Genomic DNA, 17,741 nt, shown 5'->3' with positions numbered 1-17,741 from the left:
AGGTCGCCTCTATCTCCTCCCTTCCCCTTCTCTTCTCTACCCAACTCTGTGAATCTCTTTGTGTGTTCCAGGCTGTGGAGAACACTTAGGGAACTGATGACTGGCTGGATCTGTCTCTCTCCTTTTGATTCCGCCTATTATCCTCCTGGCTACCTCTGTCTCTCTCCTTTTGATTCCGCCTATTATCCTTCAGACTACCTCTGTCTCCTTCCTCCCTCTTCTCTTCTCTGTGTAACTCTATGAACATCTCTGAGGGATTCAGACTGTGGAGAACACATAGGAAGTGATTACTGGCTAGCTTGCTCTCTCCCCTTTTGATTCCCACTCTTCTCCAAACCCACTGACATGTCAAAACTCACTACTGGACACTTCATTGCACTCCAGAGAGAAGAAACCCAGCTCCACCCACCAGAGCACTGACACAAGCTTCCCTAACCAGGAAACCTTGACAAGCCACCCATCCAACCCCACCCACAGTGAGGAACCTCCAAAATAAAAAGGAACCACAAACTGCCAGAATATGGAAAGGCCACCCCAAACACAGCATTATAAACAAGATGAAATGGCAGAAAAATACTCATCAGGTAAAGGAACAGGATAAATGCCCATCAAACTAAACAAAAGAGGAAGAGATAGGGAATCTACCTGATAAAGAATTCCAAATAATGATAGTGAAAATGACCCAAAATCTTGAAAACAAAACGGAGTCACAGATAAGTAGCCTGGAGACAAGGATTGGGAATATGCAACAAATGTTGAACAAGGACCTAGAAGAAATAAAAGAGACAATATATAATGAATAATGCAATAAATGAGATCAAAACCCTCTGGAGGGAACCAACAGTAGAATAATGGAGGCAGAAGATAGGATAAATGAGGTAGAAGGAGTGTTAGAAATAAATGAAACAGAGAGGAAAAAAGAAAAAGAATTAAAAGAAATGAGGACAAACTCAGAGACCTCTGGGACAATGTTAAACAACCCAACATTCGAATCATAGGAGTTCCAGAAGAAGAAGACAAACAGAAAGACCATGAGAAAATACTTGAGGAGATAATAGTTGAAAACTTCCCTAAAATGGGGAAGGAAATAGTCACCCAAGTCCAAGAAACCCAGAGAGTCCTAAACAGGGTAAACCCAAAGCGAAACACCCCAAGACACATATTAATCAAATAACAAAGATCAAACACAAAGAACAAATATTAAAAGCAGCAAGGGAAAAACAACAAATAACACACAAGGGGATTCCCATAAGGATAACAGCTGATCTTTCAATAGAAACTCTTCAGGCCAGAAGGGAATGGCAGGACATACTTAAAGTGATGAAAAAGGAAAAACCTACAGCCCAGATTACTGTACCCAGCAAGGATCTCACTCAAATATGAAGGAGAAATCAAAAGCTTTACAGACAAGCAAAAGCTCAGAGAATTCAGCACCACCAAACCAGCTCTCCAACAAATGCTAAAGGATCTTCTCTAGACAGGAAACACAGAAAGGGTGTATAAACTCAAACCCAAAACAACAAAGTAAATGGCATTGGGATCATACTTATCAATAATTACCTTAAATGAAAATGGGTTGAATGCCCCAACCAAAAGACAAAGACTGGCTGAATGGATACAAAAACAAGACCCCTACATATGTTGTCTACAAAAAACCCACCTCAAAACAAGGGACACATACAGACTGAAAGTGAAGTGATGGAAAAAGATATTCCATGCAAATAGAGACCAAAAGAAAGCAGGAATAGCAATACTCATATCAGATAAAATAGACTTTAAAACAAAGGCTGTGAAAGGAAACAAAGAAGGATACTACATAATGATCAAAGGATCAATCCAAGAAGAAGATATAACAATTATAAATATATATGCACCCAACATAGGACCACCACACTATGTAAGACAAATGCTAACAAGTATGAAAGGGAAATTAACAGTAACACAATAATAGAGGGAGACTTTAATACCCCACTCACACCTATGGATAGATCAAATAAACAGAAAATTAACAAGGAAACACAAACTTTAAATGATACAATAGACCAGTTAGATATCTATATGACATTTCACCCCGAAAAATGAATTTCACCCTTTTCTCAAGTGCACATGGAACCTTCTCCAGGATAGATCACATCCTGGGCCATAAGTCTAGCCTTGGCAAATTCAAAAACATTTAAACCATTTAAAGCATCTTTTCTGACCACAATGTACTAAGATTAGATGTCAACTACAGGAGAAAAACTATTAAAAATTCCAACATATGGAGGCTGAACAACACGCTGCTGAATAACCAACATATCACAGAAGAAATCAAAAAAGAAATCAAAATATGCATAGAAACTAATGAAAATGAAAACACGACAACCCAAAACCCGTGGGACACTGTAAAAGCAGTGCTAAGAGGAAGGTTCACAGCAATACAGGCACACCTCAGGAAACAAGAAGATATCAAATAAATAACCTAACTCTACACCTAAAGCAACTAGAAAAGAAAGAAATGTAGAACCCCAGGGTTAGTAGAAGGAAAGAAACCTTAAATATTAGGGCAGAAATAAATGAAAAAAAAAACAAAAAAACAAAAGAGACCATAGCAAAAATCAAAAAGCCAAAAGCTGGTTCTTTAAGAGGATAAATAAAGTCAACAAACCATTAGCCAAACTCATCAAGAAACAAAGGTAGAAGAATCAAATCAATAACCTTAGAAATGGAAATGGAGAGATCACAACAGACAACACAGAAATACAAAGGATCATAAGAGACTACTATCAGCAACTATATGCCAATAAAATGGACAGCTTGGAAGAAATGGACAAATTCTTAGAAAAGTAAAACTTTCCAAAACTGAACCAGGAAGAAATAGAAAATCTTAACAGACCTATCACAAGCACAGAAATTGAAACTGTAATCAGAAATCTTCCAGCAAACAAAAGCCCAGGGCCAGACGGCTTCACAGCTGAATTCTACCAAAAATTTAGAGAAGAGCTAACACCTATCCTACTCAAACTCTTCCAGAAAATTGCAGAGGAAGGTAAACTTCCAGACTCATTCTATGAGGCCACCATCACCCTAATACCAAAACCTGACAAAGATGCCACAGAAAAAGAAAACTACAGGCCAATATCACTGATGAACATAGATGCAAAAATCCTTAACAAAATTCTAGCAATCAGAATCCAACAACACATTAAAAAGATCATACACCATGACCAAGTGGGCTTTATCCCAGGGATGCAAGGATTCTTCAATATCCACAAATCAATGTAATACACCACATTAACAAGCTGAAAATAAAAACCATATGATTATCTCAATAGATGCAGAGAAAGCCTTTGACAAAATTCAATATCCATTTATGATAAAAAAAAAAAAACTCTCCAGAAAGCAGGAATAGAAGGAACATATCTCAACATAATAAAAGGTATATATGACAAACCCACAGCAAACATTATCCTCAATGGTGAATAATTGAAAAGCATTTCCCCTAAAGTCAGGAACAAGACAAGGGTGCTCACTTTCACCATTACTATTCAACATAGTTTTGGAAGTTTTGGCCACAGCAATCAGAGCAGAAAAAGAAATAAAAGGAATCCAAACTGGAAAAGAATGGAGTATTACTCAGCCATTAAAAAGAATGCATTTGAATCAGTTCTAATGAGCTGGATGAAACTGGAGCCTATTAAACAGAGTGAAATAAACCAGAAAGAAAAATACCAATATCTATACTAATGCATATATATGGAATTTAGAAAGATGATAACAATAACCCTATATGCGAGACAGCAAAAGAGACACAGATGTATAGAACAGTCTTTTGGACTCTGTGGGAGAGGGCGAGCGTGGATTGATTTGGGAGAAGGTCATTGAACCATGTATATTATCATATGTGAAATGAATCACCAGTAGAGGTTCAATGCATGAGACAGTGTTCTCAGGGCTGGTGCCCTGGGATGACCCAGAGGGATGGGATGGGGAGGAAGGTGGGAGGGGGGTTCAAGATGGGGAACACATGTACACCCATGACGGATTCATGTCAATGTATGGCAAAACCACTACAATATTGTGAAGTAATTAGCCTCCAATTAAAAATAAATGTATATTAAAAAAAAAAAAAACAAGCATCCAGCCCTCATGGACCACTTAGGTGTGAATAGCTCTGAATGTCCCCCAAATTACTCAAGCATGAGTTATTTCAGGGTTTACTCAAAGTGAAATTAATCTCCAGTCTTTTAGCTGTTCATGTAGAAATGATTCTAAATGATTAAAATTATCCTTACATTTAGCCTTTGTCTAATTCTTCTGGGAAAACCAAAATTTAATTGAGTTGTGAAAAACAAATATAACACATGTATTGATCCAATATGAAAAAGACCTTTTATCCTTCCAAAACAATTTTAAAAATCAAAGTGGTTTGAGGACAATTTAGTGTTTTGTAGAAACTAGTAACACTCTCAAACAATACTATTATATTTGCAAACTCTATTTTCTAAAACAGAAAGCCTCTTTGCTACTCCTTCCCTCTCTTTTTTCCTTGTATTTATTTCTGCCCTGACTCATTCTAAAAATCAGAGCCTACCGGTTGTCAACATAAGCACCTAGAACTGTGGCACTGAGGTAGCAAAAATATCATAAATTATATGGCTATTGATTTTCTTCTCCTGGTGTCTTCATGGCCTATTCAATACCATTGCTTCTGCTAACTGCTAAAATACCATCCTCCTCCCAAAGAAAGCATTTAATGCCTTGTATTTCCAGAACCCTGAGAAACCAAATTTGTCTATAATGGCAAAATTACACTCACTGCCATTTTTCTGTTGGGTAAATAAAAACCTGTACACACAATTTGAAACCTTGGGGACCCTAAGCAATATCACATTTGGAGTCAGTTGATTTAAAAAAAAAAAAAAAGGACAATCATGAAGCACTTGCATGTTAAGTCTTTTAAGTCCTAGACTAGATGTCCTGATTCTAAGTTGTATTCAGGTATTCTTGACAGCCTTGGTAACTGAGGTAGAAGTGTTTTTTTCTATCTTCCCAATGAGAATTCTTGAAGGAAAAGAGGATTCATGAGGTCTAAAGAGAATGTACAATTCTAAGAAGTATGTACAATTCTAAGTATGTCAAGGCTGTATATTGTCACCCTGCTTATTCAACTTATATGTAGAGTACATCATGAGAAACACTGGGCTGGAGGAAGCACAAGCTGGAATCAAGATTGCTGGGAGAAATATCAATAACCTCAGATATGCAGATAACACCACCCTTATGGTGTGAAAGTGAAGAGGAACTAAAAAGCCTCTTGATAAAAGTGAAAGAGGAGAGTGAAAAAGTTGGCTTAAAGCTCAACATTCAGAAAACAAAGATCATGGCATCTGGTCCCATCACTTCATGGGAGATAGATGGGGAAACAGTGGAAACAGTGACAGACTTTATTTTTTTTGGCTCCAAAATCACTGCAGATGGTGACTGCAACCATGAAATTAAAAGATGCTTACTCCTTGGAAGGAAAGTTATGACCAACCTAGATAGCATATTCAAAAGCAGAGACATTACTTTGCCAACAAAGGTCCGTCTAGTCAAGGCTATGGTTTTTCCTATGGTCATGTATGGATGTGAGAGTTGGACTGTGAAGAAAGCTGAGCGCCAAAGAATTGATGCTTTTGAACTGTGGTGTTAGAGAAGACTCTTGAGAGTCCCTTGGACTGCAAGGAGATCCAACCAGTCCATTCTGAAGGAGATCAGCCCTGGGATTTCTTTGGAAGGAATGATGTTAAAAGCTGAAACTCCAGTACTTTGGCCACCTCATGCGAAGAGCTGACTCATTGGAAAAGACTCTGATGCTGGGAGGGATTGGGGGCAGGAGGAGAAGGGGACGACAGAAGATGAGATGGCTGGATGGCATCACTGACTCAATGGACGTGAGTCTGAGTGAACTCCGGGAGTTGGTGATGGACAGGGAGGCATGGCGTGCTGCGATTCATGGGGTTGCAAATAGTCGGACACGACTGACTGAACTGAACTGGACTGAACTGCAATGATCAGAAAGTTTTGAGCCAATTTAGTGTAAAAAATTAGGACTCTGTGACAGAGGTTGACTTTACACAGTCGAGCTAGCATCACTCTATCCAGTGTCCCTGACTCAGAGGAATGCCATGGGAAACTGACTGAAAAATTCTGCAGCTGATTCAGAAGACTCTGACATGGTATCTTGTTACTTTCTTCTACAGTCAAGGGCATAACACTTTAGAATCTGGATCCAGGACTTAGTGATAGTCATCAATAATGTAGACATTGTCTTCTGATTGAATAGGCTTCAGAGCTGCATTTTTCAAAGCTCCAATGCGAGAATCTTTCAATGGAATCACACTGTAGAAACAATAACATGAGTAAGAGAAAAGAAGATCACTTCTCAGGTATGAGCAGCATATTTGTTTATGTTCATTCAAGCCTGGGTATTTGCATTTCTCTGAGCCCCATTCAAACATCCTATGAAATGAATAGAAGCTTCCAGAATTGTGAATATGAAGTTACAGGAAATTATTTTTTAATAAGGAGGTAGAAAGTTACACCTTTTGGTTTCAAAAAACTCACAGTGGTCTCTTTCAAGACACTCGTGCAATAGAACACAAAAATTTATAATCTAAGAAGACAAATACCACTCATCAAATTGAAGTACTAAACCAGTATGCACAGAAGACAAATACCACTCATCAAATTGAAGTACTAAACCAGTATGCACAGTCTCAAAGATGGCCAGGAAATGGTTTAGCTGGTGTTTTTCTAGCTGAGGACTGTGACCCTTTAGTGATGTTATTTAGTGGTATGTATCCTGTATTTAAGATTAATATACATAAGTATACAAAATATCAGAGCATATCAGATGTAGTAAAATACTATTGCTTCACCTAAGTGTGTTCCAGATCACAGAGTCAAAAATCACACCCTGCCTTAACAGTCAAAATTAGAAAGCCATGGGATAGATGAGTTTTATAACATGAATGCTCACACATCAAGTGTACAGAAAGGTCATTTGTGGGGTTTTGATATCAATGCTTTTTTAGAAGTTGTCTGTGGGTACTACTTTTATTACCTAAGCTTGCCCAGAAATGAAATGAAACTCAAGGAATCATCACTCAGCTCTGATCTTTAAACAGATTAGTCATACATGTGTGGAAACAGGTTAGGTGTCAGTAGCTCAAAATGAGTCAACAGGATATAGCTGCCTCCAAAAATAACATCATGAGGAAATATACCTTTTTGTTTTTCTTTTGTTTGCTTTTCTATATTATACAGCATCTTCTACAAAAAATATTTTCTTTTCGGTTTAGGTGATTAAAAACTGAAACTTTAAAAAAGTAAATACTGAAAGAACAAAAATGAACTAAAAGAATGTTATTCATGGTTTTCTGTCTGTAGGGAGTACTTATTTTTTTTCCACTCTTGGAAGCTGACAGTCAAAAACTCCTAAAAGTCTGGTTTTGGACTCTAAGAGACCTGCTGTGTGATGTGACCTTGGACGTCACTTAACATCTCTAAAGCTGTGTTCTAATTAGTAAACTGAGAATACTACTACTGCCTGTCTCACTGGTTTATTGCTGTGAAGGGCATGTCTGCAATAATAAAATCCAGCATCTATGGAACACTTGCAATATGCTGGAGATTATTCAAGGCGTATTTTGTGGACTGGCTCATGTGATTAACTCAGATGTAGGAAAGACTGGGTACAAACATCCAATGAAAGAGAACTAAGAATAATGGATGGCAGTTAAAGAGGGACGAATTCGGAACAAAGAAAGACTTGGCTTAAAACCCAAGCTGGACCAGATGAAGTTTATTTTGTTGGAAGTAGGTAGTGGTTTCCAACCTTTACAGATGCTTGAAAAAATGACTGCAGGGATGCATACAAAGAAGATTTAATTTTTTATTGGGTGAAGGGGTAAATTTGCAAAAACTGTAAATTGAAATGCCTGTGACGCCAGACAACTAATGTAAATGAACAGAGCAGTCTGGGTATGGAATAATAGGGGATGGTGGGAACCGTGGGGAGCTGGAGGCATGTCCCTACCCCCTGCCTTTGCGGGTCTTCAGCCTGGAGGTGTCTTCCTGCAGATTTTTGCAGAGCTGCCTTCTGCTTCTTTGGGGCTCACTCACATAGCCTACTGCCCTGTTCCAGTATTCCCCATGGTATTTCTCTGGAAGTTCTAGAAGGCCCTGTTTATTCATTTATATGTTTTCTGTCTGTTCTGCTCATCTTTTCAGAATATAATAGAGATTCAATACACATGCAATAAACAAAGCACTGAATGAAATCAAATAACAAATTAAACAACCCATTCAAATGATGATCCCTGAAACAATATCTGCAATTTAGTTCTCTTGCTCTAAGAGATAAGGTTTGAGGTGTTGTTTCTATAGCAGTTATGACACAATGCCAGGGAAATAAGGAGGTGCTTGGAGATGGAAATGGCAACCCACTCCAGTATTCTTGCCTGGAGAAAACCAGGGAAGGAGGAGCCTGGGGGGCTGCCTTCTATGGGGTCGCACAGAGTCGGACACGACTGAAGCAACTTAGCAGCAGCAAAAGCAGCATAGAAATGCTAAAATCATCACTGGAAGGTCGAACAGCAATGGAGGTGCTCTATGTACTAGATTTTTCAGGATCCAGAGTATAAAATGGAGAACTCGGAAGGAAAAGAGGAGAGGGACAGAGAAATTTTCCTTATGTTTACTATATTAAGAACATCAAAAAGCATTATTAACACAAACCATTTCAAACTTACCGTAGTAGCTCCACCTTGCTCCCCAGGCAAAAATATCCTAAATTGAGGGGGAAATGAAGAGAAAATTAAACATGCAAGCCAAAGAGTTCATGAGTTTTTTTTCCAAACCAGTGTATTATTACGATTATTACTTTAATAAGAGCAAAATCAGTACAGCTCTCAGAGTCTAAAAAAAAAATCAATTTAGAAGAAAGAATATTTTTAAAAAGAAGGAGAAAAAAAAATCAATCTGGACCCTAACCTGATAACTCCAGGTAACTTCTCTTGAATCTCTAGGAGCCAAGTAAGCCCCTTGGTATAGAGTAACTTCTGATTCATAGGTTTAGTGTATTGACCTACATGCCCTAGCTTACTTTAATGCCATTATATTTCACTGTAAAGAAACCCTGAATATTGCACTTCTCCCATAGAAGACAGGTTTTACACACACATACACACACAACTGGTGGAAGGAGACTACGAGGTGCTGGATAACTGTCATGTGAAACCCTTTGTTCTTCTACTAGCTCTGAAATCATGTACCATCCTAATGTCTCTTGTGCTTCTTCTATTAAGTGGGTGTTATAACCATCAACAGTTTTACCCCCAATAGGGATAAAAATTTGTTATTGAGGGAATGGGAAAAGAACAAATAGGAGGGAAAAAATCTTGTATATTACAGTGGTTTTGACTTCCAAATCTCAACTTTACACAACCAGTGCTTATTTCTCCATATTTAATTTCTCCTATGGAGAATTTAAATATCATGTTTATGGAACAATAAATTTAAGATAAATAAAAAATAAAAAAAGAACCAGGTAAGAACCAAGAAAGTTACATGAAACTGATATCTTATGGAATGTACAGATACATGCATTTGGTTCAAGAATACTCCTGTGGGCTCAAGAATATTTCTGAATATTTCAGTCCTAAGGTGACTTACTTCTCCTAATCCAGAAAACCACAAACATGACCAACAATGCCAAAATAGTAACTGAGATTCCAATGTAGACTCCCTTGTTGGTGCTCATCCATGTTTCTTGTGCCAGTGCCGCAGGCTACAGAAACATCAGCAGATCAAACACAAAACAGAAAAATAAAACAATCTTGTTAGAGTTATAGGCAAAAAACATTTCAGAAAATAATACACCCAAATTATTGTTTATTGGCCCCTGGCTAGTTCTGGATCATGAGGGGTAAGACCAAATGATGTAAAGTTATAGCCTTATGATGAAATTCTAAGACAACTCAAAATTCAATATTTATTTGGGGGTGGTGGAAATGTTTACATCTTACATGCGGTGGTATTTAGAGAAGGGTACAGATTTGTTAAAACTCAAACTGTATGCTTCAAATGAGTGTGCCTGATTATTATAATTTATACCTATTTTTAAAATAATAAGCTCTTTTCATAAATAATCCTCTTATGATACTAATCAAAAACAATTTTGTTCCTATATAAGTTGCCATGGTGGTGCTATTTGAATGTGTTCAGTTACTGAAACTGGCCATTAATTAAAACACTTTTTTGAAGTAGAATTCAAGATGGCTCTGCTTAACAATTAAAATGCTGTGCAATTGGGGAAAAAGTAAACCCAAAATATAAAAAATAAACCCCAAATATACCAGGCCATCATGCTTGCCTCCTTTACATAGCTTAATTCTAATTCTAAAGATGTCCTACCAGGTAGGTATTTTAACAGAAAGGAAGTGAAAATCAGAGAAAAAGATTAAGTCTCAAGTCTCCTCCTGCATAAGAGTTTAATCCCTGGAGTCAGAATCCCAGATTAACTTTTATTTAGTTGCTCTGTGACCCTAGCAAGTTATTTAGCCTCTCCAAACCTCCTTTTCTGTCAAATGCAAATTAAATAGGGTTCTTGGGAAAGGTACTTCAGGTACCTCCTGATAAATACTATGAGGAATACAGAGGAGGGTGACCCAGCCTCTGAGGTGTCCTTGCCTAAATGGAAAACAGTCAGTGCCTTGGGAGGGAAAAGCTGTGTTATCACTTTACTTGTGGGAGGGAAAGCAGTTAGATGGAACTCATGGTTACAGGAAGCAGTCTTTGCTTGCTTTTTAAAAAATATTATGTTACATAAAAACTGGAAGTTCATTTTAGAGTGTGCAGCTCAGGATAAAAAAAGAAACAAAAATCAACCATAATTTCAACATCCAGAAATAGTTACTATTACCATTTTTCATTACATACTGTTTTAGAATTTTATCTTTCTAAAGATAAAATTAAGTGTCTGTTAAGTAGTTTTCTTAACAGACACAGTTACCATATCCAATGTATACTACAGTATATACATGATTTTATTTTGTATCTATAATCTATATATAATAAAATTTTTTTTTTCATTCTGGGCAATGCCACATGGCATGTGGGATCTTAGTTCCCTAATCAGCCATCGAACCTCTACTTACTTCATTGGAGGCTGCTGCTGCATCACTTCAGTCATGTCCAACTCTTAGTGACCCCATGGACTGCAGCCTACCAGGCTCCTCCATCCATGGGATTTTCCAGGCTGGAAAATTTTCCAGTACTGGAGTGGAGTGCCATTGCCTTCTCCCTCATTGGAGACATGAAGTCTTAATCATTGGATTGTCAGGGAGGTCCCAATGCTATCTGAAAAGTTAGTTTTCTCATTTAACAATTGACACTGTCTTCTCATGGCAGTAAGTACACTGAAGTGACAACATTTTTAATGGCAATAAATGGGCATGCTTAATTGATAAGTTATTAATCTCTTATTATTGAACATTTAGGTTGTTTATAACATTTTCATGATTATAAACAGCAGCAATGTATATCTTGTTTTATACATCTTTATGTATATGTTCATTCTCTCCTTAAGATGCAGCTCAAGAAGTTGACCTACTGGGTGGAAATATATGCTGCTTGGTTTTAAGATACTTGGGAGACACTTGATATCTTCACGGTCAAGACACAAAAAGCCCACGATTGTGCTACCACCTATTGTGAACTTGCTTCTGTATTGCTTACATTATATAGAAGAGATTAATTGCTACTGAATATACCTGTCCTGCAGGTAACTGAGGTCAAAAACAATCTTCTCAGAGTGTTTGTTTCTTTTTTTAAAACTAGCATAAGTCTGACTGACATGACATTTACATGGTGGCAGTTCTGCTATTTAACAAGCACAACAAATTCAGCCCATGTCCATCAGATCAATCAGTACCCATATCATCAGAGTGATTAAAATCTTTCATATCATTCCTACATGGTAGTGTTCTCATTGTCACTAAGTTATGCAACATAAGGCCATTTGACGTCACATTAACCCCACTTTGCTTGAACTTGAATTTCTCTTATAAGGTCCATGCTGCAATTTCTCACCACTTGCAATCAAGATTACTCTCATACCTGAATCTGTTCATGTTTTTTGCTTCTAAGAGTTATTTGCACATAGTGAATGGAAAGTTGTTTCACCCAAGGGAGCCAAAAGTAAAAATCTCACTGATAAATTCTTCTAACTTACACACAAAGATGAGGCTTTGATGAACATCATAAGACTATAGTCCCTTGGATTTTTCCCAAGCTAATTGTGGGAAAGTGCAAGAACAAATTACAGAATGACAAAGTTGTTGAAGATCTTAGGACCTTAATATGTCATCATATGGGGAGGATTATATATAGAAAGACTCAGAAGTGTGGCCTCAAAATTTCTCTATAGGAGGAAAATTGGATTGGAAAAGGATATTAGGGGGCCTATGTTTAAGGAACCACACTTTCACTGACATAATATTTTTGGTGGGGATGGCCCCCATTCCACTACATCATATCAAAGCTTGTTATTTCTCTAACGATGATCTAAGTCTTTTTTGGTATGTAATGTTAAGTCACTATGCCTGAAATAATTCACTTTTTTTTTCTTATTTTCTGGTCAGGAGAAATTCTGTCTTGGGGGTATATGTGTGTCTAGAGAAAAATATCACTTTTCAGGTATTTCTAACAAAGTAGTGCATCTATATAGACTTTTAAAATTAATTAAACTATCCATGAAATTAAAAGACGCTTACTCCTTGGAAGAAAAGTTATGACCAACCTAGATAGCATATTGAAAAACAGAGACATTACTTTGCCAACTAAGGTCCGTCTAGTCAAGGCTATGGTTTTTCCAATAGTCATGTATGAATGAAAGAGTTGGACTGTGAAGAAAGCTGAGTGGCAAAGAATTGATGCTTTTGAACTGTGGTGTTGGAGAAGACTCTTGAGAGTCCCTTGGACTGCAAGGAGATCCAACCAGTCCATTCTGAAGGAGATCAGCCCTGGGTGTTCTTTGGAAGGAATGACGCTAAGGCTGAAACTCCAGTACTTTGGCCACCTCATGCAAAGAGCTGACTCATTGGAAAAGACTCTGATGCTGGGAGGGATTGGGGGCAGGAGGAGAAGGGGATGACAGAGGATGAGATGGCTGGATGACATCACCGACTCGATGGATGTGAGTTTGAGTGAAGTCCGGGAGTTGGTGATGGACAAGAAGGCCTGGCGTGCTACAATTCATGGGGTCGCAAAGAGTTAGAAATGACTGAGCGACTGATCTGATCTGATCTGATCCCTATTTAAGAGTCAAATTTTTTCTTCCTTTATTTCTTAAATTAGAAAGAATCAATCTGCGGATTAGTTTGACAATAATAATCTCTAAATGTAACTTGATTCCAGAAGAGACATATAAGTGAATCAGGCTAATAAAATAGGAAGGAATATTCTTACAGTTTGATTGTTATGCCAGTGGGGATCTGGAGACTGTGTCACAGTGCCATTTCCATCTGCTCAACAAGAAAGAAAATTAATAAGAATTATAAAAAGATATTGAACTTTCCTGCAAGCACCAAATATATTCACACTGCCTTCTGATAATGAAGGGAAAGTTGAATAATCATATGGCCTAATGCTGTAGGCACCCCAAGAGTAATACCAAGTTACTAACATTTATTTATTTAAGTAGTAAGGTTGTGATTCTTAACCATTTTGTCATGGACCCTTTGAAAATGAACCCTTTTTTTTTTCTCCCTATGCAGGGGGAAAATGCATGCTCACAGAAAATTTACTGACAATTTTAGACAAGTCAGAGTGACCCATTCTCAGAACTATGTTAAAAATTACCACTTACAGATAAATAATCAATATTTTCTTGGCAGCTCAGAAACTTTCAGTGAGTGCTCAGAGGTCATTACACATCCAAAGAGCAGAACCACTCTGTTCAAAATGAACATTACATTGGTTTTACATTCAAAATGTGAGTGAAATGCACTAAGATACCTCAAACAGGTGGCATCCAACTCCTACATTATATGCCAGTGTGCCCAGACACTGATCCAAACGTGCTTTAGAAAATATGTTACATCACTCCCAAGGCCAGTATACCTTATACTACCTAAACTCCCAATATAAAAGGATACTATGCCTTAAAGTTTTCAATGTCCAAATTTTAATAATGTTTTGAAATATCTATTTTGTCCCACTGAACATATACTGTTGGCCCTTCTAAGCAACTATAGGTCAAATGCAGGATTTTCTCTTTACTGAGTATCTATTACACACAAGCACTTTACATCCTTATACCCATTTTCTTAATCCGAAATTATAGATGATGTGCTGAAATGGTTGAAGTTTCCAACTCTACTAAAGGACAAAAGTCTCAGCTCATAACCACCGCACACACTATGTTTCCATTCAGTGAAAATACTGCAGGTCTCAGAGATTCACATACTACTGACAGAGCTATAAAACCATCGTGTTCTAATGTTAGTGAAAATGAAGTAACCATATTCCCCCCAAGTTTTCACACATTACACTACTGTATCTACAATTTAAACATTCCAACACTACGTCTTCAAGAGACAAAGACAGTGTCTACAGTCTAGTCTCTGTGAATGATTTATGTTATAACCTTAAATCCTTAAGCTATAGAATGAGTGATGTTGTAAAGAAAAAAATGGCAAGGACTTGAGTTAGATGAAACTTGACTTTAGTGCTGACATGTCACTTACCAATGTGACCTTGACCAATGTCCTTTACATACACATTACATATATATGCATGTAAACATATGTATTTATATTTCTAGCTAGGATAACCTTGAACTACAAGCTGACAGCACCCGTTTCATGAAGTTATCACATTAAATGATGCATGTAAGGTGCTTAATACCATGTTAAACAAATATCAGGTATCACAATTATGTTGCTATATAACAATAGGAGCAATGGGGAAGGAACACCATGCAATGGATTTTCCAAATATCCTATCCTTCATTCCTTACAAACATGTAGTGAGGAATGAAACAACTTGCCCATGGGCATGCTGCTTGAAACTGCCATTGGCGGGCAGTTGAATTGGAAGCTGTTTGTCCAAAGTAGAACTAAATGTCCTCCTCAGTCTGGCAATGGCAAGAAATAAACCTGCCCTGAAAGAATTAAATGAGATAATGCACAACAATTTGCTGGCACATGCATCTGCAAAGGTAGGTGCAGGCCCTGTGAAAACCAAAATTCCTCCTGGACTAACATTCTTGGCTTTGTGAGGCTTTAACCCACTGAAGTGTGACTCGGGCACTGTGAGGATTTGGCTGAAGGGCCTCAGAGATGCTGCCAAGATGGCAGCAGTCACAGAAGTCGTGGGGACACAGCTGCTGCAATGTCTGTTCCATGCTGCCAAGTCTACTTGACCAGGGTTTAGTGACATATTTTAGAGAATAATTTCCCATTTTCTACTTTGTTCTTCCTCTTAGCCTAAAAGTGTGGGGTGCAGTTGCCCCAGCTGCTCTTACCTGTATTTTTATCTGCTTTCTCCTTGTTTCTGTGCCAAGAAACACTTCACACCAAGGATTCCACTTTCAAAACCAAATGTAACTATTAGCTAATTTCAAGTAAATTGGTCCCTCTCTGAGTCCCGCTGCATGTCCATTTTCAATTAAGAGCTTCCTTGAATGATTGGCAAAGTAGGCTACCCTGGGGGTCTCCTATAGCAACTCCTGAACATGATGAATCATAGGCACAAGTTTTACAAAATCTTAAAAAATCTGACCTTGTTTGGATGCTTCACAGGCACATGGACAAATAAGCCAGTTCTCCATTACAAAGGGGTTCACATGTGGCACTCTCCAAATTTACCTACATGGTTATCAGAGCTAGCTAGGAAAGATGACAATTCAGTATCATCTTTCTCCATTACAGGAAAAACAGACTAATCTTACATCTCAAAAGAATATGGAATTTCCAAAACTAGGGAGAACTGGAGTCTTTGGGAGTGAAATAGCACAATCCTAGTGGGACCTGCCTCTTTGGCTCTGGTGTCCATGTCCTCAACCCAGCTCAAAGTGTCCATGTGAAATGAAAGCTCGACAAGGCAGCAGGGGAGCCTCCTGGCTCTGTGTAGTGTCTGGGGCTTAGAGGAAGCATAAACAGGCAACCAGTTTGGTCTGGACCAGTTTGAATTTAATTGTTTTAAGGCTCTGTCCAGGGAAGTACGCCTAGAAATAAGTTTAAAGACAAGGCTAATTCAATTTATTTAGAAAAATGTGGATATGTACGTGGATGATCCCAAATCATACAAGCTGCCTATGTCGCTCAAATGTACGTATTTCTGGACATTCCAAGTAACATTCATTATTGCCACTCTATCACTTACCTCGTAGCTATGTCCCCAGATCTTTATCTCATATAACGCTTGTAAGAATAAGTAAAATTTCCTCCATTTTCCAAAGGATAAAAACAGATTCAAAGAGGGTAATAAGACATTTGTTCAAGTTGCATAGCTGAGTGGAATAGCCATTGTTGGCATTCAAGTCATGCTTGTCTTATTTCAGAATATTTGCTCTGAACAATGTGCTAATATTTATCAAAATTTGAATGCTCCCAGATGTTCAGGAAAGAAACTGAAGTTACCTGTTGAACAAGAGTGCCATGGTGAGCTGGTTATGTTTGTTTCATACAGGGTAGTAGGCTGGCTTTCTGCTGTCTGAGTTGGAGAAGATAAAGAAGCTATAGGAATGACAAGAACGGAAAAATAGCGTTCGATTAGTGGAGGAAAATTTACACCCCCAGCAGAAAGAACAAACAAAACTAAATCAGAAATTACCCTTTGACTCTATCTTAGAAATGTATTAATATATGTCCTGAGGTATTACCCTGTTAGAAGGTATTACCCTGCTAGGTATTACCTGCTAGAAGAAGAGATAAGAAAGCCTTCTTCAGCGATCAATGCAAAGAAATAGAGGAAAACAACAGAATGGGAAAGACTAGAGATCTATTCAAGAAAATCAGAGATACAAAAGGAACATTTCATGCAAAGATGGGCTCAATAAAGGACAGAAATGATATGGACCTAACAGAAGCAGAAGATATTAAGAAGAGATCCCTCTTACACTGTTGGTGGGAATGCAAACTAGTACAGCCACTATGGAGAACAGTGTGGAGATTCCTTAAAAAACTGGAAATAGAACTGCCTTATGATCCAGCAATCCCACTGCTGGGCATACACACTGAGGAAACCAGAAGGGAAAGAGACACGTGTACCCCAATGTTCATCGCAGCACTGTTTATAATAGCCAGGACATGGAAGCAACCTAGATGCCCATCAGCAGATGAATGGATAAGAAAGCTGTGGTACATATACATAATGGAGTATTACTCAGCCATTAAAAAGAATACATTTGAATCAGTTCTAATGAGGTGGATGAAACTGGAGCCTATTATACAGAGTGAGGTAAGCCAGAAAGAAAAGCACCAATACAGTATACTAACGCATATATATGGAATTTAGAAAGATGGTAACAATAACCCTGTGTACGAGACAGCAAAAGAGACACTGATGTATAGATCAGTCTTATGGACTCTGTGTGAGAGGGAGAGGGTGGGGAGATTTGGGAGAATGGCATGGAAACATGTATAATATCATGTATGAAACGAGTCACCAGTCCAGGTTCGATGCACGATACTGGATGCTTGGGGCTGGGG

The sequence above is a fragment of the Bison bison genome, unplaced genomic scaffold (genome assembly GCF_000754665.1).
Source record: "Bison bison bison isolate TAMUID 2011002044 unplaced genomic scaffold, Bison_UMD1.0 scf7180017864072, whole genome shotgun sequence".
NCBI classification, from domain to species: domain Eukaryota; kingdom Metazoa; phylum Chordata; class Mammalia; order Artiodactyla; family Bovidae; genus Bison; species Bison bison.
This window is presented reverse-complemented; position numbering follows the sequence as displayed.